The sequence below is a fragment of the Microtus ochrogaster genome, chromosome 6, assembly GCF_000317375.1.
Source record: "Microtus ochrogaster isolate Prairie Vole_2 chromosome 6, MicOch1.0, whole genome shotgun sequence".
Classification (NCBI taxonomy): domain Eukaryota; kingdom Metazoa; phylum Chordata; class Mammalia; order Rodentia; family Cricetidae; genus Microtus; species Microtus ochrogaster.
The window spans coordinates 78,571,713-78,588,826 of NC_022013.1; the positions used below are offsets into that span (position 1 = coordinate 78,571,713).

Sequence of the window (17,114 nt, forward strand, 5' to 3'; positions counted from 1 at the left end):
GGCTGACACCAAAGACAGACAGATACCGCAAGACTAGCATGGAGGACAGACGGCTACTGCTAGGGCTGACACCAAGGATGGAAAGATGGCCACCACCATACTTGGAAGAATGAGAAGGATCTACCCAGACTCTCAATGACAGCAGACTTCCCAGGGTTTTGGTGGCAGCCTTGCAGCCTTCAGGGCTATTTTCTAAATCCTAATCATCCAGTTCTGCCATGGCAGTCTTAGAAAGCTAAGAAGAAATCGTCCATTACTTTAGCCCATTATGAGGGTATGTAATTTTACAACAAATTGGAATAACTGGGATATTACATTTTCTTTTGTTTTAGAAATAATGAGTAAACTGGAGATGTGCAGATATGGTCAGCTTGTTATTAAATTCCTCAGTGTTATTTTAAATATTCAGCAAGACATTTCATTTAGAGTTTGGGCTCATAATCATTTTTATGGTCCACAGTTTGTATTATCAAAAACTTGCAAATTGAAGATGAAGATGCCTTTCTGCAAGACAAGCCAGCAAAGAGCAGGCAGGAAGTGGTTGTCTCTGGCTCTGAGATCACAGGTCATTCTTCTTTCTTGTCTGCTGCTTTGAAATGTTTCTCATTAGATTCTACATATTTTCAGAGAAACACATTTGTTACTTGCAAGAGCTATTACTCTTCCCATAAAAGGAAAAAAAAACAATAGGATTCAAGCCTTCTTATCTTGGTGCTTTTATCTTTCTTCACTATTGACCCCAAGGCTCAGAGTTGTGTTCACAGCCTCCTGATCAGAGCTAAAAGGAGAAAGGCAGATCACACAAAGCAGAACAGTCTTCAGAGGCCAGGAAAGGATGAACCTGAACGTCCCCACCAAAGCCAGAGGCCAGGCTAGGAACAAGTTGGGGGGGGGTGCTTTTCTTGTTAGTGCCATACCATGGATAGTTACGAGCAAGAGATTTTACAAATAGGCTTTCAAGTCCTGTTGTTCAGTCAACAAATTCTCTTGTGAAATAGCCAAACATGTCTGGAGACAGAGCCCAGAAACCTGGATAGTTTTATGTCAATTTGACAGAAGTTAAAGTAAGGTGCTCTCTCTCTCTCCTCTCTTTCTCTCTCTCTCTCTCTCTTTCTCTCTCTCTCTCTCCCCCTCCCCACCCCATCTCTCCTAATTTTTGAGACAGGGTTTCTCTGTATAGCCCTGGCTGTCCTGGAACTCACTGTATATACCACGCTGGTCTTAAACTCACAGAGACCCATCTGCCTCTGCCTCCTCAGGACTGGGGTTGAAGGTGTGTGCCACCAGCACTGGCCAGCGTTTTCTTAATTACTGACTGATATGAAAGGGCCCAGTCCATTGTGGGTGGTGTCATCCTTGGGCAGGTGGTCTTGGGTTCTATAAGAAAGAAAGCTGAACAAGGAGGAGCAAGCCAGTAAGGAACTCTCCTCCATGGCCTCTGTGTCCGTTCCTGCCTCCAGGATCTGCCGTGTCTGAGTTCCTGCCCTGACTGCCTTCAATGAGGAACTACAGTATGGAAGTGTCAGCCAAATAAACCCTTCCCCAACTTTATTTTTGGTTATAGTTTTTCATCACAGCAATAGGAACCCTAAATAAGATAACCAGTCAGTAAAAAAAAAAAAAATGCTCAATGTAAAAGTGTGAAGACCTGATCTGAGTTCAATCCTAGAGCACACATAAACATATAACATCATAGTTTATGTCTGTATCCCAATACTTGGGAGGAAGAGACAGAGGACTCACTGGGGCTTGCTGACTACGAACCTAGACCAATTGGAGAGCTTAGGTTAATGAGAGGCTCTATCTCAAAACATAAGTCAACATTCCTAAGAATGACACCAAGGTTGACTTCTGGTCTCCAACACACGAGGACATTCATGTATGTTGGGGGCTGCAGACCTCTGGCCCCTTGACTTTCTTTGCCTGTCCCAGACCCTTTGCCTGCTGGGGTGAAACAACTTGTTTTCCTGTGCCTGAAGCTGCTCTGAGCATGAGACCCTCATGAGTTCCTGATGGCGGGCAAGTGAATTCTGGTGGGTTTTGTAGCTGGAAATCCCAAGAGCTGGGGCATGGTTATCAGTTAAGGATCCCCATATAAGCTTCCCTGGAGCACAATAAAGTTGGCATTCTTGTTTCTAGGATGACCCAAGTCCCCGTATCTCTGTCACCTGTGTGTCTGTGTTTAAATCCCCAGCCCCTTTCCCAGCTCGCAAACCATACCATAGCACAGCATAGCGCAGAGTGCTCAGAACAAGCATAGTATTTTACACATGTGCATGTTAATCTACACAGACACATGCACCCACATTCACACTGACACTCACAGACACACACATATATACAGATACACATGTATAAACTCACACACCCACATACTCCACACACACACACACACACACACAATCACACATAACTAAAATTAAGTAGGAAGTTCTAATTCTGCTATTCACCATACACTATACTCAAAAGAATGACCCCGTGTTACATTTACTGTAAAGAAAGGTGATTGGAACCCCCACAACACTAAAACAAAATATGCAAACAAGTACCTGAGCAATAAAAAAGGACAGTCAGCAGGTTTTGGAAGAAGCAAATGTTGAGGAGATTTGGCAGTAATTTTCTGACCTTTCCCCCTTGGGTGTTTAGAGAGCAAGTGCCAATCGTGGCACAGCGAGATGCAGCAGACACTCAGGCAAGAATTTTGTCCTTCTGGCCACAGTTCCTTTGAGCTAGAGAGGGTGAGGAAAAACTCCAGAGCGCAGCAAGCTAGCTAAGGAACCCCACAGTCCAGACTCATGCCTATATCACACAGGAGGGACCCAGAGTAGCAACAGAAAGACTGTGGCAGAAGACCAAGGTTTCAGTCACAGCCAAGTCCCAAGTGAAAGCAGAGGGGACTCAAAGGGAAAGACAAACAGAACTCTGCACGGGAGCACAGCTAGACTGACCGTTCATCTCCCGATAGAGGCAGGGTCCAGACAGGGCAGGGTAGTATGTGTCTACAGTGCTGGAAGTAGCTGTATTTGTTGCATTGATTGTTAAATATATAGGTGTTTCTTTCTTTTCTTTTTTTTTAAAGAAACAGTGTCCAATTCATTGAGTCTAGGAAGTGGGTATGGTGAGACCCTCAGCTTGTCTGCTGAGCTGGGGATCAGATACACTGCCCAACCTCCTCATCTATAACACAGAAATTACAGTGACAACCCTTTGAGAGACGCCTATGAGGACTGGATCTATAACAGAAGCAAAGGCCAAGGCAAGTCCAATAGTAAATGGTAAGAGACTTCTGTCTCCAAATGACCACACCAGAGGTCATAGGCAACAAATGAAACTTCAAGAAACAGCTTTACTAGTTGCAAAGCTGCTAGGCTTTGGCTGCTGAAGACTCCCATCAGAGTGTCCCAGTCCACCAGCCAAGTTGTCCAAGTGTTTAGGAAATTATACATTCACAGTTACATGTCCCTAGAACATAGCAGCAGTGCTTATCACAGACATCCAAAGCAGAGCCTGCTAGGTAAGGAACAGTTCCCAAACCAATTTTCCAAAGTATTCTTTTAAAATGGAATGCTTCCAAGCTGTTTTAGTTTCTTTCCTAATGCTGTGCTAAGACACCATGACCAATGCAACTTACAAAATACAGGGTTTATTTATGGCTTCAGCTTCAGAGAGTTTGAGTCCATGACTATCATGGCAGACCATGGAGCAGGCAGGCAAGCAATGTGCTAAAGCAAAAGCTAAGAGCTTACATCCTGACCCACAGCACCAGGAGCAGAGCTCACTGGGAACGGCTTCAAAAACTCCAAAGCCCATTTCTACTGTCAAATATCCTCCAGCAAGGTCACCCCTCTTAATCCTTCCTGCTGAGGGTTGCCACTGTAGTATACAGCAGGTGACAATTAGTATTTAACAAGTCGACCCTCCAGACGTATAACTCTGATGGGGAGCCCCACTAGGCAAAGCTGTGGAGTTACTGACTGTAAATGACCAGTTGCTCCGTCTGTAATTTCTCTCATGAGCCACCGCATTCCTTTGCTAATAACAGCTATGGGTGTTTCCCCACTGCTTGTGTGTCTATCTCATGTAAATATTCCATCTATGTACACACACATACAGCTGTGGAAGGTCAGGAAGATGATTTCTTCTTAGTATAATTTTGATGAATATAAGTAACACTAGGATATCTTTCATTATTCAGACTGACATAAGAAAGTAATAGTACTTTCAGTCACAAAGACAGCTAATTTTAGACTTCAGAGCATATTCAAAGCGAACTGGTTGCCCCTAGAGCCAAAGGCACGAGATCGGTTTCCCTGGTATTTGTTGCCGATTCAAGGTCAGGCTTGAGGCAACTTTGGTAGACATCAACCTCTAATGGGCTTTCTGCACGCACTCCCTACTAATTAACTGTTATTGTTATGCCTTGAGTTTCAATGTTTTCTGTCTGGGAACCCTTACCAGTTTAGGGTGCATGGCCAAGCATTACCCACTGGCTGGTCAATGTGACATCGGTAGCCAAAGAGAAACCATGTGACTTATCTTGTGTTATGAGGATGGGTCAGGTCCTGAAAATGTAACGTATAGTTGTCCAGAGTTTGGCTGTGAGAGGAGGTACCTTGATAGAGAGGTGGGTGTGTAGAGCTATGTAAGAGCTGTGCAGAGGGTGTGTGTGTGTGTGTGTGTGTGTGCAGTGTTTAGTATGTGTGCGCAGTATCTGTGTGTGCAGTATTGTGTTGCAGGGTGTGTAGTGTGTGTGTGTGTACAGTGTGCGTAGCATGTGTGTGTGCATGCAGTGTGTGTGCAGTATATGTGTGTGCAGTATGTGTGTATAGCATGTGTGTGCAGTATGTGTGTGTAGTGTATGTGCAGTGTGTGCAGTGTGTGTACAGTGTGTGTGTGTGCAGTGTTTAGTATGTGTGCGCAGTATCTGTGTGTGCAGTATTGTGTTGCAGGGTGTGTAGTGTGTGTGCGTGCAGTGTGCGTAGCATGTGTGTGCAGTATGTGTGTATAGCATGTGTGTGCAGTATGTGTGTGTAGTGTATGTGCAGTGTGTGTAGTGTGTGCACTGTGTCTGTGCAGTGTGTGCAGTGTGTGCACAGTGTGTGTGTGTGTGTGTGTGTGTGTGTGTGTGTCTGTGCCTGTGTGCTGAGTGAAACATGCAGTTGAATGGGCAGAGGGAGAAGTGTGAGAGAGTGAATGAATGAAAGTGAGTAAACACTGAATAAATGATGCATGTGTGTGTGAGAGAGATGTGTGAAAGAGCTGCTGCTACTCAGAGGAGCTGTGCCTAGGAACCGTGTACAGTGCTGTACGGAGAGAGCTGTGTACATGAGATGTACAGCCGTGTGGAGATTTGTAACTGTGGAGGCAAGGGAGATAGAGCTGTATAGAAAAGAGACCAGAAGAGAAATGTACGTAAAGACATGTAGCCGTGTGAAAATAGATGTAACTGCGTATAGAGATGCATAGCCGTGTAGGAGAGAGATGTATGTATGTATGTATGTATGTATGTATGTATGTATGTATGTATGTATGTAAAGAGAGATGTGTAGCTGTATGTAGAGAATGTAGCTGTGTGGAGACAGGGAGAGTCTGAGAGAGGATTATTTAAGACGAAGTAAAAGGTCAAGTTACCATCAGAAAGGGTGGGATTCCTTATTTTTCCCCTCAGACAGAAAAGGTCTAGCCCTCAGATAGATAAGGAATTTTCCTAAGCCCTCACTGCTCTGAGGTCTGTTTGCTACCCTGGTGCTGACGGGAGGCTCCCCCATCAGTGATATTCTGGAGCCTGAACAGGAACTTGAACCCTGGTGCTGAGAGCTGCCCTTGGAGTATTCAGCACCTTCCCAAGTACAACCGAGGACCAAGCAATCAAATTATGAACCTGTGGGGGCCACTCTCGTTCCAACACCACACGAGGCTATTTTTTTTTCATTAATTACGCTCTGAGAATCTTGGGAAATGCCGACCTCCTGAAGTAGGACTTGGCCTCTAGCTCTGGAGGGCCACAGTTAGCTGTACCTCCTATGCCTCAGTGACCTCTTCTACAAACTGGGGTGGCAGGATGGAGGCAGGCCAGGGACTCCCTAAGGTCTCTGGGTCTGTATATAACTCTACACTCTACTAGAGTGTGGGGTATTCCCTTGGCTCTCCATGTCCATGTTCTGGATAGCAAACTCCCAAATTAACAAGGATGTCTGACAGTACCTATGGTTTGGGCTGACACATGATTAGGCATGCCTAGGAGACCTTTAAATCAGGGCAATTAGCATATCGTCACCCCAGGCACTGGAAGCTGGGCTCAAGAGAAAGAGGCAGGGGAAGGGAGGGATAGTTGGGGTCAGAGAGCCGAGGTGAGTTCTGGTGTGCTGTGCGGTGACTTTATTGGTAGCTGGGGAGACGACTTAGCAGTTAAATACTTGATGAGTAGGAGCAGGACCAGAGTTCAGATTCCCAGGACTCATATAAAATGTCAGGTGAGCATGGCCACTCCCTGGTAATACCAGCCTTGGAAGGCAGAGAAGCGAGAACATATCGTCTTTTTCAGAACAGCGGGCAGGGAATGTCTCCCTGATGTCGTTTCTAGAACACTCTCACAGGTCACAAGGACTTCCACAGCAGAATCTCACTGTGAGGAAAGCCAGTCCTGATGGGGTTTTCCCTTACCAGGGAAAGTGTTAGATTTCCATACAGCGTGTTAAGGTGGGTGCAGATCGAGGGACACTTTTTCCTCTCAGAGCCAGGCATTTGCTGCAGTAACATCTGCTTGTCACACCAATGGCCACAATCATGTCACTTCCCAAACCACCCTATCTGTCAACCTATAAAAACTCAGTAAACCTACAGAGCAAAATTCTGATGCTAAATGGTATGTGTCTAAGCCCGGATGCTGGCCATTGGGATAGATTGGTGAGATTATTTTCCTCAGTAGGTGGATGGACTTTTATCTCCTCTGAGAACCTCAGGGTGTCTTAGACTCAGACATACCATACTCACAAACAGCAAACTATGGTAGGTCAGCTCTTCTGAGCTGAAGAAATGGGCACTTGTGGAGCACAGGAGGGGAAATGGAGAGTTTCCAAGGGTATTAACCAAGGCGGCCACTAGCAGATCAGTCCCTGGGGTCCTCTGCACAGGACAGAACCCTGGGGCCATCCCAGACCCGCTCCATCAGCATCTCTTACAGGTAAGAACAAAGTGGTCACATTTTAAATTGGCTGTCCAGGTGATGCTGATGGACATTGGAATAGAGCAGCAGCTGTGTGGAAGGCTGGTCCAGGGAAGAGCCTGACATCACACTGATTAAAGCAGCCCAGAGGGGACAGACTCACAATGGAAGCTGCTCTGGAGCAGGTCAACCTCAGGCTCACTCAACATTGTGAAAACAATGAGGAACCAGCTTCCAGGCATCCAACCTGCACGAAATCTCAGGCCGCAGGCAGCAGCGAGTGCCAGGCATATTTAATGTTGAGTTATCACAGAAAACAATCAAAACTGGGAAGTTTTATACACATCTTTCTGAGGGCCCAGCAGAGCCGAGATGCGGTCCAGGTGTTCCTGCCACTTCTAGGCATTCATCTGTTTCAGGATGGATTGATAAAAAGCATGTCCCCAGGAGAGCCAGGGAAAGTCACCTTATGCTAAGTTATGAAGCACAAGGACATTAAAAATGACAGAGTAGCGTGATAAAAAGCAGCAAATGGCATGGTTCCTGGTCTTCAGCATCAATTATTACTGTGAACAATAGTTCTGATTGACAGAATGAGAAATTATGAGGGGAAATCCAGAATTGCATGAGACAGGAGGAAAGGGAAATGATAAATTAATGGGTTGGTAGAAGGCAGATGGACAATTAGACAAACGCATAGGGGAACAGAGAGAAGGGCCAAGTCTGGCTGTGGTGCAGCGATTTCCTCACAACTGAAAATTCCCTCCCAGAAAAAGGAGGGAGACTCATAAAGCTTACAGTGTCCAAGGTTATAGGATCCACAAGACCCCACCCACAGTTACGCAGGCAGTACCCACTGCTGGGGAGGAGGTTCGTCCATGGCTCGGCCTGCTAATCCTGCAGTTTTCCACGGATGCAGCTTTTGTGGTTTGCTGTGCTAGGGTTGGCTTTCAGTAAGGCAGCTACGCGTGAGTTACCCATGATCCCGTGGGAAACCCCAGGACTGGTTCCCTGAGCCAGTCTGGGATGGAACTGGTGCGTGCGTGGCTGTGTTTCTCTATAGCCAGTACCCGGTCTGAGCTAACGCAACACAGACCAATTATTGTTTCTTCTTAAGTGATCTCGAGCAGCTTTCTGAGAAATCCTTCACAAACCACATGATCTCTGCGTTTTGAGTGCATAGTCACAGCCTGTGGTGTATTCAGCAAGCTGTATCACCGGCACCATAGTCTGATCACCCCCTAGAAAGGAAACCCACGTTCTCTAGCCACCGTCCAAACTATGCTCCTCGCAGTTCGCAGTAACCCCTGGTTCCCATCTGTGACGCTTATGTCCACTCCAGGCATTTCACCCCAGTCCTCTGTCCTCCTTTCCCTTGCCACGTCTCCAGGTAGCTCGGATGTTTTTAAACATTCCACTGAGTGGAGATAGTTCACGCAGTTTCCGTTCATTGGCCGATGGCTGTCTGGGTTGGTTTTGTTTGGCTGTCCCACACAATGGTGCCACGAGCATGCATGCACCAGGTTGTGTATGGACCTGCAGTTTTATTTCTCTTAGATACATACCTGAGAATAGATTGCTGGGTTATGTAACTCTGTATCTAAAATTTTAAATCCCTAACAAACTCAGTTTCTATTTTTATCCACCATCCACGAGTACTCCGCTTTCACAGCATCTGTGGCGAAACTTGTTTACTACTTCTTGTTTGTTGATTATGGTCATCCTAGAGGTTGTGAAGCAGCATCCCACTGAGGGGCTAGGTGACTTCTCCTGTCGACTCACTGCGTTGGGTCTCTTCCCCGGGCTTAACGGCCTCTGCATATCTCCTTTGACAAATATCTCCTTTGACAAATTATCTATTTCTCAAGGAGCCATGGCTTCCAACTACAGTAGTGGGTCTCAACCTCTGTGTTGTGACCCCTTTGGTCACAGTGGTCACCAACGACCCTTCCACAGTGGTCACCTAAAGACCATCAGAAAACACAGACATTTACATTATGATTCATAACCGTAGCAAAATTAAAGTTATAAAGAGCAAGAAAAAAATAGTTTTATGGTTGGGGGTCACCACAACATGAGAACTGTCTTAAAGGGTCTCAGCCTTAGGAAGGCTGAGAAGCACTGAGCTTGAAGGTTCGTATCTGACACATGGATTGCAAACCTTCCTCATGCTCTAACTGCATTCTCATTTCCTTGATGATGTCTTTTAAGGAAAAAAAAAGGGGGGGGGTTTATTTTATGTCTTGTTGAGTTTTGGAGACAGGGTCTCACTCAGTAGGTCAGATTGGCCTGGAACTCACAGCAATCCTCCTGCCTCATGAGTTTTTTTTAATTTTGCTAATGCCCAGTTGATCTGCTTTTCTCTTAGGCTGTGTGTGTCCTGGAGCCATGCCTAAGTCATTGTGCGTATTTTTCCTAATTTGATATTCCCAGTTCTTTCATTTAAGCTTTGATCCATTTTGAGTGGTCATTTGTATGCGGTGTCAGGTACAGGTCCAATGTTTTTGCATGTGGACATCAATAACAAATATATCTGAGCGGGGGGGGGGGGATGACTTTGAGGCAGAATAACATTACCACATTACCAACACTGCGTCTATTCCTTGCCTTCCTTGTTGCTGCGGCAGGAACAATGTGCGGAAGAAGGAGATCGTTTGGGTGCACAGCAGAAGCTGCAGTCCCTCACGGCAACATGAGAGGGAAGTGACTTATCACATGGTGTCTGCAGTCCGGAAGCGGACACCTGAGCCTCCAGCCTCCCCCACCCCTTTCATTTGCTCTGTGTGCCCAGCCAGTGTCTAAGGGCGGGTCTTCCTTCTCAGCTAGTGCTCTCCGGAAACATCCACACAAACACACGTGGAGTGTGTCTAACTTCTGTCAGCTGCCAATCAAGATGAGCCATTACAGGACTTCCCTGTGCCTACGCTAAGACATACTTAACATACTTAACTTTCACAGTCACCCATGAGCAAGGTATCTTCTTAATTCGCAAATGAGACTCTGAGTGCCTGACAGGACACGCAAGTGTTCCAGGTCTCACACCAGTAAGCAACTCCATCTGCCTGACACCCTATCCTACCGGCAGTGTGACAAAGATCCCAGAACCCAGGGGACACCTCGGACACGGCACACCTCCTGAACATGTGGATACATTTGAAGTATGCTGTCATTTCTTGGACATTCCAAATGGCATGTTTGACTCAAGCAAATATTGGGGTTTCTACAGAAAGATTCCTGTTTCTAAGTAAGATTTCTGTTTCTGATAATGTTGTTTTGAACAATTCTCTAAGTAAGAGGGAAAAAATGGAAAATTGCCAGATAAATATATTTATTAATTTGGAAAGTGACTAAGATAACGTGATGGTAAAGGAACGAAAGTGGGATCCCCCCCTTCCCCCCGCCCCAAGAGGAGTCCTTAGACTGCCTTGCCATGAAGACGTCTGTCCTTGCCATGAAGACGTCTGTCCATCTCTCTGGACCAGATCCTTAACCTGCGCTGCCACCTTTGGGGTAGAGCCACAGAGTCCAAGAGCTGCCAGAGGTATTGGACCTGTAAGTTACAAAAGAACAAAAGCCAAGGCCTAGAGGGCAAGGTCACACTGCAGGGAAACGGGAAGTAAATCAGGTTCCTCTCATCAGGAGGTGACCTGGAAGGAACTGACCCCTCCTTAGGAAGATGCGACTATGGCCAGCCAGTCCCACGTGCCCAAGGAAATGCAAGCTCAGGCTACCCTAAGATGGCACCTCCAGGAGAGGTCTCAGAAACACATTCACTGGGTCTCCAGATAGTGGGCAGCACCCAGATAACATACAAGAGATATTGAGTAAACCCAGCAATGAGCCAGGAATCGAGGTAAATACAGACACACAGAGACTTAAAAGACTAAAAACAAAGCAGAAGGGAAGAAACTACGCTTATGACAAACTTTTAGAAGGAAAGACAAATGAACCTGAAATACCTAGAAAATGTCCATAAAGAAAAAGAAACCCTGGACACACCCCTTCAGAAACGTACACATTCAGGCTGCTGACTGAGCAAAGCTGCCTGCAGCTACAGAGGACCAGACCTGTATGCCCCTCAGTCTCCAGAGGCAAAGGTCAGGACACCACATGAAAATACGGCTTTTCAAAAACCCAGGAACTGCCCTAAGGCAGGCTACCAATACCAATAAACAAATCTGGATATTTTTCTCCAGATCAGTTACCCAAACCACTACACTGAGCACACTGTGAAGACCCAACTGATGCAACCCCCTCCATTCTCCCAGTCCTTTCTACCTGGCACCCAGAGCACAGGACCCCACCCCCTCCATTCTCCTGGTCCTTGTTACCTGGCAGCCACAGTGCAGGACCCCAATCTCCTCCCACACTGCCTCCTATCTGTCCCCCTGTATAGATCTCCTTGCTATCCAGATGGATGCTTGCTTCAAAAATGAGAATCATGTCGCTCTTGCAAATATCCTCACCCCAGACCCCAGTGCACTAAGGGCACAGTTCAAGGTCCTCGGCAGCACTGGGTCCTTCACCAACGGGCGCTCTGGTTACTCCTCGGGTCCTTCAGTACATCTGGCTACTCACCTGCCCCAGAAGCTGCCAGCTCCTGAATGAGCGTTCATGGTTGTGCCCCGGTCCCTCCGTACTTGTGGTCCTCACTCATCTTCAGAGTCTGATGCCACCCCCTCTGTGATGACTCTTATCCAGAAGACAGGGAAACAGTAAAGCCAGGGTAGGTGGATACTCTATTTCATGTGACAATCAGCTATCCTGGACCACTCCCCTTTTTGTCCCCAGAGTACTATGTCCTCAAAGACTAGCTGTATCGTGATCATATGACCTCTGGTCCTAGGAAACAGACAGCAAGAGCTTTGGGGACCCAACCATTTCCATCACGTTTCCCTATGAAGGGTCTCAGCCTCATGCTAGATTCCCCTGGCTACTGTCCCCTCTCTCCCAACTCAGGTAAGCTGAGAGGCTCCCCACATGTCTTATTTCCTTACTGTGTACTTTTCCCTCCTTTAGTGAACTCCCCACTGATGCCAGAAATCCTATGCAGAGATGCAGAAGGCATGGCCCAATACTCCTGCAGTCCTGTGCAGAGATGCAGAAGGCATGGCCCAACACTCCTGCAGCCCTGTGCAGAGATGCAGAAGGCGTGGCTCAACACTCCTGCAGTCCTGTTCAGAGATGCAGAAGGCGTGGCCCAACACTCCTGCAGTCCTGTTCAGAGATGCAGAAGGCGTGGCCCAACACTCCTGCAGTCCTGTTGAGAACAGCCAAGAAGATGGGAGGAGTAACCAGGATACTGGTTTAAATACGAGAAAACTGAGTTATGGGGTACCGTGAACACACCCAGGATGTTAAAACAGGACTGGGAATATTGCTGTTAAGTTTAAATTTATCTGATTTCTTCTAACTGAATTAAAAAAAAAAAACAAGCTGAGAAAAAGCAGGGTTCTGAAGACAGGTCTCTTTGACCAGAAAATGTCCAGGCTCAGTTTTGTTACAGGGGAACAGGGCATAGGAGAGAAAGGCATCAAAATTCACATGGAAAGAAACCAATAATGAAGGCTGAACAGGGGTCCATACAAGGAAAATATCATGATCCAAAAAGGCCTGGATCCACAAATGAGAACGAAGGCAGACATAGTGGGCCCTATGTAAATGACTCATTAAGGGTCATGGTTCTCCTAGCCCAGGCCCCAGAGTTCCTGCCTTCGCCCCGTCTCTCGGGCCCACCTCTACCCTCAGAAACATTCTCTTAATGAACCAAGTAGGTGCCCCAACCTCAGACCCCAGCTTGTATCAGTTTGGCTGCAACATTACGGTCTGACAACCTTAATGCAACCCCTCCTGCTGTAGGTGACTCCCACCTGAGACCTTACCAAAGGAGAGTGGCCCGCCCACCCAAAAGACACACCAAGTGGGAGAGAGGTCATGGTTAGCACAAAGAGCTCCATCCCTCGGACTCTCACTGGGTGTCCTGGCCTAGAGCAGCCCGGACACATCTCTATGTTCCCTGTCTTACCCCTCAGTCCTGCCTGCTTCCTGCCTCTGCTAAGGGCAACTGGTCCCAGATTTCCCACAGCGAAAGGACATGGCCCTATGACATAAAAGACTGGATTTTAAGACAAAGGATTCTATTTTTCCTTTTATTTGCTGACAGCAGGTGAGGTTTCCTCTCCTCTTGTTCTGTTATTCAGGGTCACATGAACACCCAACAAGAAGAAAACCCTTTTTTTTTTTTAAGTTGTGAGTTGTGCTGCTCAGAGTCTAAAATTAGCAACTGCCTCCACCTCTGTGCTGGGAAGGGCAGCGGCTGGGCTGTGGTCAGAGGGCAAAGGGGAGCCCAAGGCACCCTGGCTGCTGCAGCAGTTAAATTCACAGGATGAGAGGCCTTGAGGCTCCTGCCGCTGGATGCTGCTGCTGTGCATGGCCCCGGCTCTGTCTCTGCTCTCCCCTGCCAGCCTGGCACAGAGCGACTTGGACTTTCTCTTCATTGCTATCTGCTGCCCCTACACAGTCAACATCCCGACTTAGAGGGAGATGCAGAAGACATGGGTGAATAAGGAGGCAGAGGCTCCCTTTGGGCTTTGTGGGTGCTGCTTGTTGCTTGGGATTGTCCAGGGCTCTTCCTGCACACCAGTCCCAGGAGCCCGGTCCACTGGGCATCCCTCAGAGCCGCTGCCTCCGATTGGAGTCAGTTTGCTCCTAGATAGGCTGACGGCTCTAAGCCCCTCCCCCCACTGCCATCCTCACATTTACAGCTTTTGTTTTTGCGTTTACTTTTCTAAGAGACAGTCTTACTATATAGCCCAGGCTGCCCCCATGTAGCCCAGGCTGGCTTCAGACTCAGGGAATAGTCCTGCTCTTCCTCCGAGGGTGTGGGATGATTAGGGTCGCTTGTCTTACTTTCATTTGTATAGATGGATTTTTCTTTGAGCCACCAGCTCACAAATAATGGCACAGAGACATTATTAATTATGAAAGCTCGGCCTTAGCTCAGGCTTCTTCCTAACTAGCTCTTTTGTTTTTGTTTTGTTTAGATTTTTTTTGTTTTTTGAGAAAGGGTTTCCCCATAGCTTTCGATCCTGTCCTGGAACTAACTCTTGTAGACCAGGCTGGCCTCAAAATCACAGAGATCCGCCTGTCTCTGCCTCCCGAGTGCTGGGATTAAAGGTGTGCGCCACCACCGCCCGGCTCTAACTAGCTCTTTTAACTTAAATTAGCCCACATTTTTTAGTCTGCGTTCTTTCATGCACTCATTACCTCACCTCCATTCTGCACACCCTACACCCTCTGCATCTGTCTGGTGACTCCTGTCTTCTTCCTTGAGACCTCTCTGTCCCCAGAAGTTCTGCCTAGCTCTTCCTGCCCAGCTACTGGCCATCCAGTAACACATCTTCACACAGTGTAAAGGAATATTTCACAACAGGTTTGGGTTTTACTTGTTTAGTACTAGGAATGAAATAAATTCCGGCCTTGCACTATTTCAGAAGGTGCTTCCCACCAAGCCATTTTTCCCAGGAAGCTGCTTTCTCTTTAACCTAACACAACAGACAAGATCTCCCTAGGAACTCTGTCAGTTTTCCTTGGCCAATAAATCTAAACCAAAACCAACCACAAATGCATCCAAGAGGTGGCACTAGACCAGCCAGCCTTCACTCGGAACTGAGGCTGGAGAACTGAGCAATTGTTTGCTCAAGTCAGTAAACTTTGGGGTGACCTGTTACACAGCAGTAGCTGACTGATAAATGCTAGTCCCAAATGCTGCCCAATCTATATCAATACTTCTCTTCTTTGAGGGTAAGATTAAGATAGTGAAGTGGGCACAAAGCACATCTGGGTCCCTGCCAGCCATTCTCAAACTAGGTTATATACCACAGTATATCACAACTAACAAAAACCCAAGACAGATATTGGGGTTCAACTTGAAGGTCAGAAAAGCAAAACATCCAGCCACTGGCTCTCTTACCTCTACCTCAGTTCAAAATGGCCATCCTGCCTCCAGGAATATCAAAATGAGACTGTGTCTGAGAGCTGTCTGTTCCCATCTTATATTCCTCTCTAGGGCTGGGATTAAAGGCATGCACCACTACCACCAATGCCAGTTTCTATGGCAAAATAGTGTGGCTACTGGGATTAAAGGTGTGTGTCACCATTGCCTGGTCTCTAAGGCTGATCAGGGCTGCTGTTTTACTCTGATCTACAGATAAACTTTACTTATTAAAATACAAATGAAATATCACTACACCACAGATTAGCAAGGCACCTACACACAGAATAAATAGTACAGATAATGCTGAATACTTGATTTTCATATCTTCAACTAAGACACACAACACATACACACATGCATGTATACACATGCACACAAACACACATTTTCCTAAAAAGTATTTTTGCTACCAGTTTGTCTCAATTTCCAGAGGAAAATCAAGCCCTTTTTCCATCTTATCGTAGAGCAAGGTGACCTGTCTAAAGAGTTGGAATGATACCCTGAGACATGGAACAGCACCTGCATACGAATGACCGGACAAGAAGCTGGAAGGGATTGGCAATAAGAGGCCAGCAGTTCATGAGAATGGCAGGGTTCCAAACCTGCAGGTTTAATCATCAGTGGAGACACAAAGTCACCCCATCTTGATGTGATCAGTTGCATCCATGCTAGGAGTTCTGATTAAAGAAACTTGACAGCATCCGAGCCTTCACAGAGCCCCTGGTTAGCAGGAAGGGGGTTCATACAAACCCACAGAAGAGTATTTCACTTCCGTGCATCCTGGTTGAACATCTTTCCTGTCCACTACAGAAACTCCCCCAGCGCCAGTGAACCTCCAGATGCATGGCTGGCTACCCCAGCTCTCAATTCTCATCTCATATTCCTGATGACATGGCCTGAAATACTCCTGTGAAAGTCTAGACATCCAGGTGATGATGTGGCACAGAATGGAGAAGCCAACACTTCTCATGTCCTTAAAATTCAGATGCTACAACAGTTAGTTGTAGCTGTGACAAGCTGATACAGAGATGAATACTTTGCATTGGTATGGATCGAAAGTTAAGGTCAATTTTGTTACACTGTATATATGTATTTCTGCTCTTGAGTAAGGCATTGTGTTTGTGCAACTCATTTATAAATGTAATATATAATTTAGAAAATACAGGTTAATAGATAGTCATCTATAATTGTCAAGCTTGCAGTCATGTTAGTTAGGTTTTCTATACCTTTTTCAGCTGGCAGGTCACATCCTGCTTCTTCGGTGGTCTGCGCAGGACTGGGAGGAATCAACTTCCTCCTTCCCAGAATTCTCCTGTTCTCATTGTATTACCTCTACTTCCTGTCTGATTTTCCCGCCTATACTTCCTGCCTGGCCAGTCAGCATTTATTTAAACATGATTGACAGAATACAGACAATTCCAGGCCTCCCTCATGTTACAGTTTCTTGGCCTCCCAGACCCGAAATAATCACACAGAAACTATATTTATTGCAATACTTTTTGGCCAGTAGCTTAAGTGTATTTTTAGCTAGCTCTTGCATCTTAAATTAACCCATTTTTGTTATCTTATATTTTATATTTTACCATGAGGCTCATGGTTTCCAGTACTGGTGTCTTTCTTCTCTGGTGGTTACATGACGTTTCCCTGACTCCACCTTCTTTTCTCCTCTGTCTGCTTGGAATTCCCCCTCTCTCTATTCTGCTAAGCCACTGGCTGAAACAACTTTACTCATTAACCAATTAAAGCAACACACATACAGAAGGACTTCCCTCACCATTTCCCCTTTTCTGTTTAAATAAAAAGGAAGGTTTTAACTTTAACATAGTAAAATTACATGTAATAAAACAGGTATCAAGCAAGAATTACAGTTACAATATTTATATCTACTTTATCTTTTATTATAACTAAGGAAAACTATATATTTTTAACTTTATCAAAGACTCCAGAAAGATA

At 46.2% G+C, this 17,114-nt stretch overlaps 1 protein-coding gene across 1 annotated transcript in view; it reads right to left on the minus strand.

Annotated features, from left to right (window-relative positions):
• The window catches only part of Hhat (hedgehog acyltransferase), a 245,988-nt gene that overhangs the window by 19,603 nt on the left and 209,271 nt on the right, over positions 1–17,114 (minus strand). The gene's annotated exons all lie outside the window — the stretch shown is intronic.